Source organism: Hemitrygon akajei, chromosome 30 (assembly GCF_048418815.1).
Source record: "Hemitrygon akajei chromosome 30, sHemAka1.3, whole genome shotgun sequence".
Taxonomy (NCBI): Eukaryota; Metazoa; Chordata; class Chondrichthyes; order Myliobatiformes; family Dasyatidae; genus Hemitrygon; species Hemitrygon akajei.
Window position 1 is genome coordinate 43264103 of NC_133153.1, and position 16209 is coordinate 43280311.

Genomic DNA, 16209 nt, shown 5'->3' on the forward strand with positions numbered 1-16209 from the left:
TTCAATCAGTCTCTCAAACTATGTACTCTTCCAGCATGTTTCAAGAAATCTGTTATTATTCTAGTTCCCCCCCCCCCAAAAAAAAAGCAAATATTTTTGGACTCAATGTCTGCAAGCCTGGGTGTTGTTACCTCACAGGACCTCAGGTAGCAGGACCATTTTATTTTGATTCAATCCTTCCAGCCCTTCGAGACACGCTGCCCCAGCAATTCCCGACAAACCCAATTAACCCTAACCTAATCACGGCACAATTTACACTGACCGATTAACCTACCTGCCACTTTTTGGACAGTACTGGGGAGGGGGGGGAAGGTCGCGAGGAGGATCTCCTGCTGGTCTTCATCCTAAGCCTGGCCAAATGGCTAATCATGGGTCCAGGCTGCGGACAGTTGAGGGCTCTGCCAGGCCCGACTGCCTGCCCCTCTTCCAAGGATACATTCGTGCCTGGCTGTCCTTGGAGAGAGAGCCTGTGGTCATAATGGGTACAGTGGGGGATTTCCGGGAGTGGTGGTCCCCCAGGGATTTGACTGTATTCTAGACAGTAATAATCATATTTTAATTTGCACTTATTCACTATCATGTAAATATTTACTGTTTGAACTTTGTGTTTTTGTTGTGCAAATAAACTTTTGTAGTTTTGTTAAAAGGAACTGTGGGAGGAAACTGGAGCATGAGGGCAAACCCATGTGTGTGACAGGGAGGACACACCGACGTTCCTTACAGACGGCACTGGAATTGAACTCTGAATTCTGGAACTCCCCGAGGTGTAAGAACGTCGTGGGAATGGCTTTGCTGCTGTGCACCCAGAACTTCTACCTCCTACATTAACAAAAACCCCAGCAGAGGATTTACTTCTTGTGGCATTTGATAACATGTCATCCCCCAACATATTGATGCAGCTACAAAAGGCGGCAAGGGAGCAGCTATATTTCATTAGGAGTTTGAGGAGATTCGGTTTGTCCCCTAAAACACTCAAAAACTCCGACTGATGTCCCGTGGAGAGCATTCTGATAGGTTGCATCACAGCTAGTATGTGGTGGTGGGGGATGCACAGGATCTAAAGAACCTGCAGAAGGTTGTAAATTTAGTCAGCCCTATCAGATTGGGAATTCTTCATTTAGTGTAATGTAATTGAACTAAAAATAAGTTACATCTTTTAAACTAAAAATTAAAGAGTTGAGATATGGATGTAATGACAAGGAATTCTTGGCAGTTCTTGTGACGTGCTTCAACTTGATATCCATTAGCTAAGACTGTTTTGAATATTAAACCAGATCATTCTTATTGGGAAAAGTTGGTCTTCCTAACCATTGTTATTGCAATGAAGACAAATCAACAAACTCTCAGTGTAAAAGTTTCATTTGAAAGACTCATGTAAAAAGTAAAAAAAAAATTGGCAGATATTGTTAAGCCAAGCATAAAAGCCAGAAGTGAACAACTCTGATTTTGCTCACAAACTGGAATAAACTGATTGCTACCAACACTTCATGTTGATGACACATATAGCTAATTCCCTTCAGAAGAACAGCAATTCATACAACATGGGTAGTCTGAGTCAAGTCAATACAAACTAACTTACAGGATGATCTGACATTTAAAACTACTTGTGGAAATTTTCAGGAAATACACCCAGCATCTGTAAAAATAAAAATAGAATTAATGGTGCAAGTCAAGGAGCCTTCCTCAGAGTTAGGAAAATTAGAAAATAAATACCAAGCTGAAAAAGGGACTCAATGACCAAGCCTTCAAAGTCTCCTGGCATTGAGAATTCCTTAAGCACCACCGTCTGGGTGAAGAAATCGTTGCTCATCTCAGTCCTAAATGATCTGCCCATTATTCTGTGACAATGATTCCTCATTTCAGGCCCTCAGCCAGAGAAACATTCCTTGTGTCCACATTATCAAGTCTTGTAAGAAGTTTGGAAACTTCAATGAGCTTGTAAACTTGGAAAATGCAAACCATTCAGCAAACCTACTATCCCATTCCTCCATATCTTTTTGGTGGTAAGGAGACTAAAATTGTACACAATATTCTAGATGCCATCTCACCATTTAACATGGATGTAACAAAATACATTGATGAAGGTAGAGCAGATGTAATGTATCTGGATTTTAGTAAGGAATTTGATAAGGTTCCCAATGCAAGGTTCCTTCAGAACGTAAAGAGGCTTGGGATCCAAGGAGACCTTGCTTTGTGGATCCAGAATTGCCCACAGAAAGTAAAGGGTGGTTGTAGATGGCTTATATGTTCCACAGGGATTAGTTCTGGGACCCCTCCTGTTTGTGATTTTTATAAATGACCTGGATGAAGAAGTAGAAGGGTGGGTTAGTAAATTTGCTGATGACACAAAGGTTGGGAGTGTTGTGGATAGTGTGAGGGCTGTCAGAGGTTACAGTGGGGAATCGATAGGATGCAGAACTGGGCTGAGAAGTGGCTGAATGGACTTCAATCCAGATAACTGTGAAGTGGTTCATTTTGGTAGGTCCAATTTGAAGATAGAATATAATATAATGGTAAGACTCTTAGCAGTGTGGAGGATCTGAGGGATCTTGGGGTCCATGTCGATAGGACACTCAAAGCTGCTGCGCAGGTTGGCAATATTGTTAAGAAGGCGTATGGTGTATTGGCATTTATCAACCATGGGATTGAGTTCAAGAGGCATGAGGTAATGTTACAGTTATATAAGACTTTGGTCAGACCCCACTTGGAGTACTGGAAACTATAGAAATGGTACAGAGGAGATTTACAAGGACGTTGCCTTGGTTGAGTGAACTTGGCCTTTTCTCCTTCGAGCAATGGAGGATGAGAGGTGACCTGAAAAGGTGTATAAAATCATGAGGGACATTGATTATTTGGATAGCCAGAGGCTTTTTCCCAGGGCTGAAATAGTTAACACAAGTGGGCATAGTTTTAAGGTGCCTGGAAATAGGCACTGAGGGGATGTCAGGGGTTAGTTTTTCACACAGAGAGTGGTGGGAGCGTGGAATGCTCTGCCGGTGGCAGCGGTGGAAGGAGATACAACAGGGTCTTTTAAGAGCTTCTTAGATAGGTACATGGAGCTTAGAAAAATAGAGGGCTATATGCCAGAGAAATTCTAGGCAGTTTCTAGAGTAGATTACATGGTCGGCACAACATTGTGGGCTGAAGGGCCTGTAATGCGCTGTAAGTTTCTATGTTCCATGTTCTATGCTCTATCATGGGTACTAGCTTCTGTAATACCCAGGACATCTTCAAGGAGCAGTGCCTCAGAAAGGCGATGTCCATTATTAACGACTCCCATCACCCAGGACATGCCCTCTTCTCATTGTCAGGTAGGAGGTACAGAAACGTGAAGGTACACACTCAGTGATTCAGGAACAGCTTCTTCGCCTCTGCCATCCGATTTCTGAACGGACATTGAACCCATGAACACTACCTCACTTCTGTTATTTCTGTTTTTACACTATTTTTAATTTAACTATTTAATACATTTATATATACTTACTCTAATAAGACACCATAAGACATAGGCACAGAAGTAGGCCATTCAGCCCATCGAGTCTGCTCCACCATTCAATCATGGGCTGATCCAATTCTTCCAGTCATCCCCACTTCCCTGGCTTCACCCCACACCCATTGAAGCCCTGGCTAATCAAGAACCTCTCTGTCTTAAATGTACCTAATGACTTGGCCTCCACAGCCGCTCGTGGCAACAAATTCCATAGATTTACCACCCTCTGACTAAAGTAATTTCTTTGAATATCTGTTCTAAATGAACGTCCTTCAATCCTGAAGTCTTGACCTCTTGTCCTAGACTCCCCTACCATGGGAACTAACTTTGTCATATCTAAACTGTTCAGGCCTATTAACATGTGAAATGTTTCTATGAGATCCCCCTCATTCTCCTGAACACCAGGGAATACAGCCCAAGAGCTGCCAGACGTTCCTCATACAGCAACCCTTTCATTCCTGGAATCATTCTGATGAATCTCCTCTGAACCTTCTCCAATGTCAGTATATCCTTTATAAAATAAGGAGTCCAAACTGCACACAATACTTCAAGTGTGGTGTCATAAGTGCCTTTTAGAGCCTCAGCATCACATCCCTATACCTCTAGAAATGAGTGCCAACATTGCATTTACCTTCTTCACAACTGACTCAACCTGGAGGTTAACCTTTAGGATATCTTGCACAAGGACTTCCAAGTCCCTTTGCATCTCTGCATTTTGAATTCTCTCCCCATCTAAATAATAGTCTGCCCATTTATTTCTTCCATCAAAGTACATGACCATACACTTTCCAATATTGTATTTCAATTGCTACTTCTTTGCCCATTCTCCTAAACTATCTAAGTCTCTCCGCAGGTTCTCTGTTTCCTCAACACTACCCACTCCTCCACCTATCTTTGTATCATCGGCAAATTTAGCCACAAATCCATTAATCCCACAGTCCAAATCATTGTCATACATTGTAAAAAGCAGCAGTTCCAACACCGATCGCTGTGGAACTCCACTGGTAACCGGCAACCAGCCAGAGTAGGATCCCTTTATTCCCACTCTCTGTTTTCTGCCGATCAGCCAATACTCCAACCATGCTAGTAACTTCCCTGTAATTCCATGGGCTCTTATCTTGCTAAGCAGCTTCATGTGCAGCACCTTGTCAAAGGCCTTCTGAAAATCCAAGTACATCACATCTACTGCATCTCCTTTGTCTACCCTGCATGTAACTTCCTCAAAAAATTGCAGTTGGTTAGTCAGGCAGGATTTTCCTTTCAGGAAACCATGCTGGCTTTGGCCTATCTTGTCATGTCCCTCTAGGTACTCTGTAATCTCATCCCTAACAATCAATTATAACAACTTTCCAGCCACTGATGTTAGGCTAACAGGTCTATAAGTTTCCTTTCTGCTGCCTCTTACCCTTAACTAGCGAAGTAACATTTGCAATTTTTTGTTCATCTGGTACAATGCTAGAATCTGTCAATTCTTGAAAGATCATCATCAATGTCTCCACAATCTCTCCAGCTACTTCCTTCAGAACTTGAGGGTGCATTCCATCGGGTCCAGGACACTTCAGACCATTAAACTTCCTCAGCATCTTCTCAGTCGTAATTTTCACTGCACAAACTTCACTTCCCTGACACTCTTGAATGTCTGGTATTGCAGGTGTACGGCAGAAATCTTCCACTGTGAAGCCTGATGGCATTCAGTTCCTCTGCCATCTCTGTGTCTCTCATTATAATATCTCCAGCATCATTTTCTATTGGTCCTATATCTACCCTCAACTCTCTTTTACCCTTTATATACTTAAAAAAGCTTTTAGTATCTTCTTTGATATTAGTCACTATCTTCCTTTCCTAATGACCTTCTTAGTTTCCTTCTGCAAGTTTTTAAAAGCTCCCCAATCCTCTATCTTCCCACTAGCTCTGGCTTCCTTGTATGCCCTCTCTTCTGCTTTTGCTTTGGCTCTGACTTTACTTGTCAGCCACGGTAGTGTTCTTCTTCCCTTTGAAAATTTTTTCTTATTTGGAATATATCTGTCTTGCATTTCCCTCATTTTCGCAGAAACTCCAGTCTTTGCTGCTCTGATGTCCTTCCTGCTAGTGTCCTTTTCCAGTCAACCTTGGCCAGCTCCCAGTTCCCCTCTCATGCCATTGTAATATCCTTTATTCCACTGAAATACTGACACATTGGAATTTAGTTTCTCCTTCTCAAATTTCAAAGTGAACTTGATCATATTGTGATCACTATTCCCCAAGGGTTCCTTAATCTTAAACTCTCTTATCACCTCTGGATCATTGCATAACACCCAATCCAGTACAGCTGATCCCCTAGTGGGCTCAACAACAAGCTGTTCTAAAAAGCCATCCCTTAGACATTCTACAAATTCTCTCTCTCAAAGTCCAGCACTGATCTGGTTTTCCCAATCCGCTATCATGTTGAAACATAGAAACATAGAAAATCAGTGCAGGAGTAGGACATTCAGCCCTTCGAGCCTGCACCGCCATTCAGTATGATCATGTGCAGCCAACTCCAAGGAGCTATGAACTTGGATCCCGAAATTTCTCTGTTCAGCAACACTGTTCGGGATCTTGCTCTGAACAGAGTGCTGTCTCCATGCACTTGACCAGCTGAGGTGCAACACCTCACATTTATCTGGGTTGAACTCCCTCTGTCATTTCTCTACCCATGTCTGCATCTGATCTGTATTGTGTTGTACTCTTTGCCAGACTTCTACACTATCCACAGCTCCACTGATCTGCAAATTCACCAACACACCCATCTAAATTTTCAGTCAGCTTATTTATATACTTCACAAGCAGCAGAGATCCCTACAGAACTTCACTAATTACAGACTTCGAGCTCAAAAGTCCCTTCAACTGTGCCCCTCTGTATCTTGTGCAAAGCCAGTTCTGAATCCAAGATTAGAGGTGATAGGTTAAAAAGGGACGTCAGCAGCAGATTCTTCACACAAAGAGTGGTGTAGGCGTACTTGGAATGAACTGCTTCAGGTGAGCGCATTAGCAACCTCTGCCTTAAATATACATAAAGACCTGACCTCCACAGCAGCCTGTGGCAAAGAATTCCAGATTCAACACTCTCCCCCTATAGAAATTCCTCCTCATCTCTGTTTGAAAAGGACACTCCTGTATTCTGAGGCTGTGCCCTCTGGTCTTAGACTCTCCCTCAATAGCAAACATCCTCTCTACGTCCACTCTACTGAGGCCTTTCACCATTCAATAGGTTTCAATGAGATCACCCCACATTCTTCAGAATTCCAGTGAGTACAGGCCCAAAGCCATCAAACGCTCTTCATATGACAAGCCGTTCAATCCTGGAATAATTTTTGTGAACCTCCTCTGGACCATCTACAATGTCGGCACATTCTTTCTAAGATAAGGGGCCTAAAGCTGCTCTCAGTACTGCAAGTGAAGCCTCATCGGTGCTTTATAAAGTCTCAACATTTCAACCTTGCTTTTATATTCCAGTCCTCTTAAAATAAACGCTAAAATCGCATTTGCCTTCCTTACCACCGACTCAATCTGCAAATTAGCCCTTAGGGAATCCTGCACAAGGACTCCCAAGACCCTTTGCACATTATAGTTTGAATTTTCTCTCCATTTGGAACATAGTCTACCCTTTCATTTCTTCTCCCAAACTGCATGACCACACACTTCCCGACACTGTATTCCATCCGCCACTTCTTTGCCCATTCTCCTAATCTGTCCTAAATCCTTCTGGAGCCTCTCTACTTCCTCAACACTACCTACTCACCACCTATCTTCATATCGTTTGTGAACTTGGACACAAAGCCATCAATTCCATCATCCAAATCATTGATTTCTATTGAATTGACTTTATTTCTTACATCCTTCACATACAGGAGGAGTAAAAATCTTTACGTTACGTCTCCGTCTGAATGTGCAGTGTGCAATTTATTGTCATTTGTAATAAATAGTATGTACAACAGGACAGTCAATAGAACATAAAAATACAACTGTATCAGCATGAATTAATCAGGCTGATGGCCTGGTGGAAGAAGCTGTCCCAGAGCCTGTTGGTCCTGGCCTTTGTGCTGCGGTACCATTTCCCAAATGGTAGCAGCTGGGACAGTTTGTGGTTGGGGTGACTCAGGTCTCCAATGATCCTCAGGCCCTTTTTACACATTGACATGTAACATAAAAAGAACCCGTCCCAACACAGACCCCTGTGGAACTCCAGTCGTTACAGTAGCCAACGAGAAAAGGCTCCCTTTATTCCCTCTCTTTGCCTCCTGCCAGTCAGCTATTGCTTTACCCATGCTAGTATTTTTCCTGTAACACCATGCGCTCTTACGTCTTACACAAGACACCCACTTGAGGCACTTTGTTAAAGGTCTTTTGAAAATCCAAGTACACAACATTCACCTAATAGGTATTAACAATGGGGTGGGGTTACTTGCTCTGCATCAACTATGGGTTTAAGGAAATTGCACCACTGTAAATGTGAGTACGTTCAGGGAAGTGTCCCAGCCAAGGAATGTGAACATTCAGAAGTGTCATCATCTGCAAATCAAACAAAGCATTGTCAGTACAAAGTATTGAAATAAACAATGTCCTCGAACAGAGATGAGGAATTTCTTCAGCCAGAGGGTGGCAAATCTGTGGAATTCATTGCCTCAGATGGCTGTGGAGACCAAGTCATTGGGTGTCAGGCAATAGCAAGGCAACTGGACTTGCTGAGTTGTGTAGAAGACGTTTCACCGCTCATCCGAGAGGCTTCTTCAGTCTGATCCATGGCGGGTAGCTTTCCGGCTTACTGTGGACTGGGATAGAGGTGTTTGGACTGCATCGTAAGTAGCTGATAGGTGGTGTCGTACCCCACATGTTCTGTTCAGGGATGGGTTTACCAGTTTGATAAAGTTGGCTTCTTAAAACCCTCTTTCAAACCACCTGTCCTCCCTGTCCAAAATGTGCACATTGTTGTCATCAAAGGAGTGTCCCTTGTTCTTTAGGTGTAGATATACAGTCGAATCCTGACCTGAGGTGTTAGCCCTCCTATCCTGGGACATCCATGAGTGCCTCTATCTGGAAGAATCCATCCCATCCTTATAGGGAATCCCCAAGATCCACAGGCAAGGGGTCGCACTCAGGCCACTCGAGAGCAGCATTACCTCAGTTACTTACAACACTGTGAAGTGCCTTACCACCATTCCCACCCCTTTAGTCAGCGACACTCCACACCACATCCAAAATCCCAAGGACCTTGTCGAGAAAGTTCGGCACCTGAAGCTGAACACAGACGAGATCAAGGTGTCAAATGATGTTACATCTTTATTCAGATCCATGCCCACTTCAGAAGCAATCAAGGCAGTAAGAACATGTCCACGTCAGGATAGTACCCTGGACACTACAACCACACTCAACTCGGATCAGTCTACGTCAGGATAGTACCCTGGACACTACAACCACACTCAACTCGGATCAGTCTACATCAGGATAGTACCCTGGACAGTACAACCACACTCAACTCGGATCAGTCTACATCAGGATAGTACCCTGGACACTACAACCACACTCAACTCAGATCAGTCTACATCAGGATAGTACCCTGGACACTACAACCACACTCAACTCGGATCAGTCTACATCAGGATAGTACCCTGGACAGTACAACCACACTCAACTCGGATCAGTCTACATCAGGATAGTACCCTGGACACTACAACCACACTCAACTCGGATCAGTCTACATCAGGATAGTACCCTGGACACTACAACCACACTCAACTTGGATCAGTCTACATCAGGATAGTACCCTGGACACTACAACCACACTCAACTCGGATCAGTCTACATCAGGATAGTACCCTGGACACTACAACCACACTCAACTCGGATCAGTCTACATCAGGATAGTACCCTGGACAGTACAACCACACTCAACTCGGATCAGTCTACATCAGGATAGTACCCTGGACACTACAACCACACTCAACTCGGATCAGTCTACATCAGGATAGTACCCTGGACACTACAACCACACTCAACTCGGATCAGTCTACATCAGGATAGTACCCTGGACACTACAACCACACTCAACTCGGATCAGTCTACATCAGGATAGTACCCTGGACACTACAACCACACTCAACTCGGATCAGTCTACATCAGGATAGTACCCTGGACACTACAACCACACTCAACTCGGATCAGTCTACATCAGGATAGTACCCTGGACACTACAACCACACTCAACTCGGATCAGTCTACATCAGGATAGTACCCTGAACAGTACAACCACACTCAACTCGGATCAGTCTACATCAGGATAGTACCCTGGACACTACAACCACACTCAACTCGGATCAGTCTACATCAGGATAGTACCCTGGACACTACAACCACACTCAACTCGGATCAGTCTACATCAGGATAGTACCCTGAACAGTACAGCCACACTCAACTTGGATCAGTCTACATCAGGATAGTACCCTGGACACTACAACCACACTCAACTCGGATCAGTCTACATCAGGATAGTACCCTGAACAGTACAGCCACACTCAACTCGGATCAGTCTACGTCAGGATAGTACCCTGAACAGTACAACCACACTCAACTCAGATCAGTCTACATCAGGATAGTACCCTGGACACTACAACCACACTCAACTTGGATCAGTCTACATCAGGATAGTACCCTGGACACTACAACCACACTCAACTCAGATCAGTCTACATCAGGATAGTACCCTGGACACTACAACCACACTCAACTTGGATCAGTCTACATCAGGATAGTACCCTGGACACTACAACCACACTCAACTCGGATCAGTCTACATCAGGATAGTACCCTGAACAGTACAGCCACACTCAACTCGGATCAGTCTACGTCAGGATAGTACCCTGAACAGTACAACCACACTCAACTCAGATCAGTCTACATCAGGATAGTACCCTGGACACTACAACCACACTCAACTTGGATCAGTCTACATCAGGATAGTACCCTGGACAGTACAACCACACTCAACTCGGATCAGTCTACATCAGGATAGTACCCTGGACACTACAGCCACACTCAACTCGGATCAGTCTACATCAGGATAGTACCCTGGACAGTACAACCACACTCAACTCGGATCAGTCTACATCAGGATAGTACCCTGGACACTACAACCACACTCAACTCGGATCAGTCTACATCAGGGTAGTACCCTGGACACTACAACCACACTCAACTCGGATCAGTCTACATCAGGATAGTACCCTGGACAGTACAACCACACTCAACTCGGATCAGTCTACATCAGGATAGTACCCTGAACAGTATAACCACACTCAACTCGGATCAGTCTACGTCAGGATAGTACCCTGGACACTACAACCACACTCAACTCGGATCAGTCTGCATCAGGATAGTACCCTGAACAGTACAACCACACTCAACTCGGATCAGTCTACGTCAGGATAGTACCCTGGACACTACAACCACACTCAACTCGGATCAGTCTACATCAGGATAGTACCCTGGACAGTACAACCACACTCAACTCGGATCAGTCTACATCAGGATAGTACCCTGGACACTACAACCACACTCAACTCGGATCAGTCTGCATCAGGATAGTACCCTGGACACTACAACCATACTCAACTCGGATCAGTCTACATCAGGATAGTACCCTGGACACTACAACCACACTCAACTCGGATCAGTCTACATCAGGATAGTACCCTGGACAGTACAACCACACTCAACTCGGATCAGTCTACGTCAGGATAGTACCCTGAATCACACCCAACACAGATCAGGTATGTAGTCTATTTGTACTTTGTCTCAACACTACCTATTTCAAATACCTACAAAGATACCGTCTGCAGACAGAAACACGTCTGTGCCATGGGTTTACCGGTGTCTCCTACTGTAGCCAACTTGTACATGGAAGAAGTAGAAAGGACAGCCTTAAGCACCTTCCATGGAACATCACCCAGTGTATGGTTCAGGTATGTGGATGACACCTGGGTCAAGATCAAAACCCGTGAGATGCAAGCCTTCCCATCAATTCGATGGATAATAACATCAAGAAGACGTTGAGAACAATAGACTGGCCTTTCTAGACTGGGCAGTACTTACATAGAAACAGAAAATCAGTGCAGGAGTAGGCCATTCGGCCCTTCGAGCCTGCACCGCCATTCAGTATGATCATGGCTGATCATCCAACTCAGAACCCTGTACCTGCTTTCTCTCCATACCCACTGATCCCTTTAGCCACAAGGGCCATATCTAACTTCCTCTTAAATATAGCCAATGAACCGGCCTCAACTGTTTCCTGTGGCAGAGAATTCCACAAATTCACCACTCTCTGGGTGAAGAAGTTTCTCCTCATCTGGGTCCTAAAAGGCTTCCCTTTATCCTTAAACTGTGACCCCTCGTTCTGGACTTCCCCAACATCGGAAACAATCTTCCTGCATCTAGCCTGTCCAATCCCTTTAGAATTTTATACATTTCAGTAAGATCCCCCCTCAATCTTCTAAATTCCAGCGAGTATAAGCCTAGTCGATCCAGTCTTTCTTGTCAAAGAAAATGGACATCTACTTATTAAAGTTCATAGGAAACCAACCCACACAGATCAGTACCTACAGTTTGATTCTCTTCACCCATTACAACATAAGTTGGGGTTATCAGAACACTACATCACCGCCCCGAGGTTGCGCACACCAACATTACAGCTAAAGGCAAGGAACGCAAGTATTTGAGAGAAGCTTTGAAAGCTTGCAGCTACCATGGCTGGACCTTCATCAAGACAGTAACAAAAACCAGCAGGGACATCAGCCCAATGGACAGAGGGAAGAAGCAAAACTGATGGAAAGAAGCATAGTAATCCCATATGTAGCTGGAGTTACAGAGAAACTTAGAAGGATTTTCAACAAATACCAAATCCCTGTGTTTTCCTAACTTACAAACAGACTCAGACTGAAACTCATCCACCCCAAGGATCCTACACACAAACATAAACAGAAATATTGAGTATGCTATCCAGTGGACTGAGAACTGCACAGATCTGTATATCGGTGAGACAAAACAACTTCTTCACAAACAGATGTCCCAATGTAGGAGGGATAACTTCTCTGGTCAAGACTTGGCTGTATATCCACACCTAAAGGACAAGGGACACACACAAAATGCTGGAGGTCAGGCAACATCTATGGAAAAGAGTACAGTCGACGTTTTGGGCCAAGACCCTTTGGCAGCACTGGAGAAAAAGTAAGTTGAGGAGTAGATTTAAAAGATGGAGGAGTGGAGGGAGAAACACAAGGTGATAGGTGAAACTTGGAGTGGGAGGGTGATGTAAAGAGCTGGAAGGTTGAGTGGTGAAAGAGATACAGGGCTGGAGAAGGGGGAATCTGATAGGAGAGGACAGAAGGCCATGGAAGAAAGAAAAGGGGGAGGAGCACCAGAGGGAGGCGATGGGAGGGCAAGGAGATAAGGTGAGAGAGGGGAAAGGGGATGTGAAATGGTGAAGGAGAGGGCAGGGGGTCATCACTGGAAGTTTGAGAAATTGAAGTTCATGCCATCAAGTTGGTGGCTACTCAGATGGAATACAAGGTTGTTCCTCCAACCTGAGCATGACCTCATCGTGACAGAAGAGGAGACCGTGGATGGACATATTGGAATGGGAATGGGAGGTGGAATTAAAATGGGTGTCCATTGGGAGATCCCGCTTCTTCTGGTAGATGGAGCGTAGGAGCTCAGCGAAGCGGTTTCCCAATCTATGTCGGTTCTCACTGATATAGAGGAGGCCACACCAGGAGCACCGGACACAGTAAATGACCCCAACAGCCACATAGGTGAAGTGTCGCCTCACCTGGAAGGACTGTTCGGGGCCCTGAATGGGAGTGAGAGCGGAGGTGTAGGGGCAGGTGTAGCACTTGTTCTGTTTGCAAGGACAAGGACAAGTGTGTAAAAAGGGCCTGTAGGATCATTGGGGACCCAAGTCACCCCAACCACAATCCAATCCAGCTGCTGCCATCTGGGAAACGGTACCGCAGCATAAAAGCCAGGACCAACAGGCTCTGGGACAGCTTCTTCCACCAGGCCATCAGACTGATGAACTCACACTGATTTGAGTGTACTCTATATTACATTGACTGTTCTATTTATTATAAATTACTAGTGTTACGTACCCCGTAACTGGGTGTCTGACCAGCAGAGGAAGAAGAATCCGTTGGAGTCTGGTGGTACCAAACTAAAAGTATTTATTAGTAAACTACACAATACAATATCAAAAATGCAAATATACATATAAAACAAGTTAGAAGTAATAAACCTAAAAGTGTCGGAATAATAATAATCAATAATAAACAAGTTCTATCGATGTCTAGGGGTAAATGAATTGTCATAGGAAAGTATAGAGTTCAGTTCATAAATGCTGAGGTGGTTATGGTTGTTGTGTTGAAATCGTTGGAGAGAGAGAGAGCAAGCGAGATGTAACAGCAACAGCTGCGGCAGGCAAACCTTTTGTGGCTTTCTTAATCCGTCGTGTCGTCGTGGCCATTCAGTTATGACCCCTCTGGTCTTCAGCCAGACCGTTCTTCTGTGGTGGACTCGTCACTCTGGCATGAGTGGACACACACACAAGTCCCCACCGGCCCTGCTGTAACACTGACCGATCTCCTGATTCGGTCTCCGAAGCCCCCACCTTTCTGTGGGTTCCCAACACTCAGTCAGTGTCCACTGGTGTGTCTCTCCAGACCAGTCTTTTATCCCTACTCACGGGGTCTCAGCTATCCATCAACTCTGAATGACTGTGACCATCAAATCAGGCCACTCCTGCTGTCTCCTGAAGAATGATAATGAGCAAAGTAAAGTCCTTGTAGTGGAAGGTAAATAATCCAGGAAGAGTCATAATACAGTAAGTCAACAGTCTCTCTCCCCCTCTTATCTGTAGCAGATGTTCTTGCCTGGGCTTTATCTCTCTTTCTCATGAGCAGCATAGCAACAGCAATAGTTTGTAGTTCTTAGGAGGGGGGTTGGGAATGGTTAACTCTGCACCCCATTGACCATCTGGTCTGTTCATCACTCATAACACTATGATTGCACATTGCACGTTTAGACGGAGACGTAACATAAAGATTTTTACTCCTCATGTACAGTATGTGAAGGATGTAAGAAATGAAGTTAATTCAATTCAATTCAATTCAATTGCCAGGAGGGAGATCAGTGGGGAGGGATGAATGGACAAGGGAGTGTGTAGGGAGCGATCCCTGCGGGCAGCAGAAAGTGGTGGGGGGGGGGGGAGGGAAAGACGTGCTTGGTGACATTCCTTTGATGCTAACAATGTGCACATTGTGGACAGGAGGTTTGTAAGAGGGGCTAAAGAAGCCATCTTTGTCAAAGTGGAAGACCCACCTCTGAACAGAGGGGGTGGGGTACGACACTACCTATCAGCTACTTACAATGCAGTCCAAACATCTCCACCCCAGTGTCTCCACAACAATCCACATCTCCATTCACACAAAGATAAGACTAATGACCCTCTCATTACCTCTACGATTCTCAACCACCCTCATGTGATTGCTGTACCTTTAAACAACTCACAGAGCTTATAAACCAGCAAACTACCCACCGTGGATCAGAACTGAAGAAGCCTCTCGGAGAAGTAGTGAAACATCTTCTAGACAACACAGCTAGCCCAGTTGCCTTGATTTACCACAGCTTGACATACAATGAGCTGGATGACTGAGAACCTTCAAAGACAAGTCACTGGGTATATTTAAAGCGGAGGTTGATAGGTTCTTGATTAGTCAAGGTGTCAAAGTTTACAGGGAGAAGGCAGGAGAATGGGGTTGAGACAGATAATAAATCAGCCATGATGGAATGGCAGAGCAGACTCGATGGGCTGAATAGCCTAATTCTGTGCCTATGTTTTATGGTAATTACTGAAATGGTATTGAATTTCTGATTCAACAAGAAAACTTGAAGATGCTGGAAATCCAAGCAACACACACAAAATGCTGGAGGAACTCAGCAGGTCAGGCAGCATCTACAACACTACAACCACACTCAACTCGGATCAGTCTACATCAGGATAGTACCCTGGACACTACAACCACACTCAACTCGGATCAGTCTACATCAGGATAGTACCCTGGACACTACAACCACACTCAACTCGGATCAGTCTACATCAGGATAGTACCCTGGACACTACAACCACACTCAACTCGGATCAGTCTACATCAGGATAGTACCCTGGACACTACAACCACACTCAACTCGGATCAGTCTACATCAGGATAGTACCCTGGACACTACAACCACACTCAACTTGGATCAGTCTACATCAGGATAGTACCCTGGACAGTACAACCACACTCAACTTGGATCAGTCTACATCAGGATACTACCCTGGACAGTACAACCACACTCAACTCGGATCAGTCTACATCAGGATAGTACCCTGGACACTACAACCACACTCAACTCGTATCAGTCTACATCAGGATAGTACCCTGGACTGTTACGCCCGCAGCCCCTCCTTTTTGAGAATCGCAGGATCGCTATTGATTTGGGTCAGGAGACCCAGGAAATGAGAGAGAGACGTTTGGAATGTCTTGACCCCCCCCCCCCCCCCACCCCGGTGATATAAAGCTACGGGAAACGGCCATTGTCTCTTGGAGACGGAATTGTGTATTAAAATACTGTGCTTCGTGGAAGCCCTCAGGCAAAGTGGGCTGGTTGGTGGA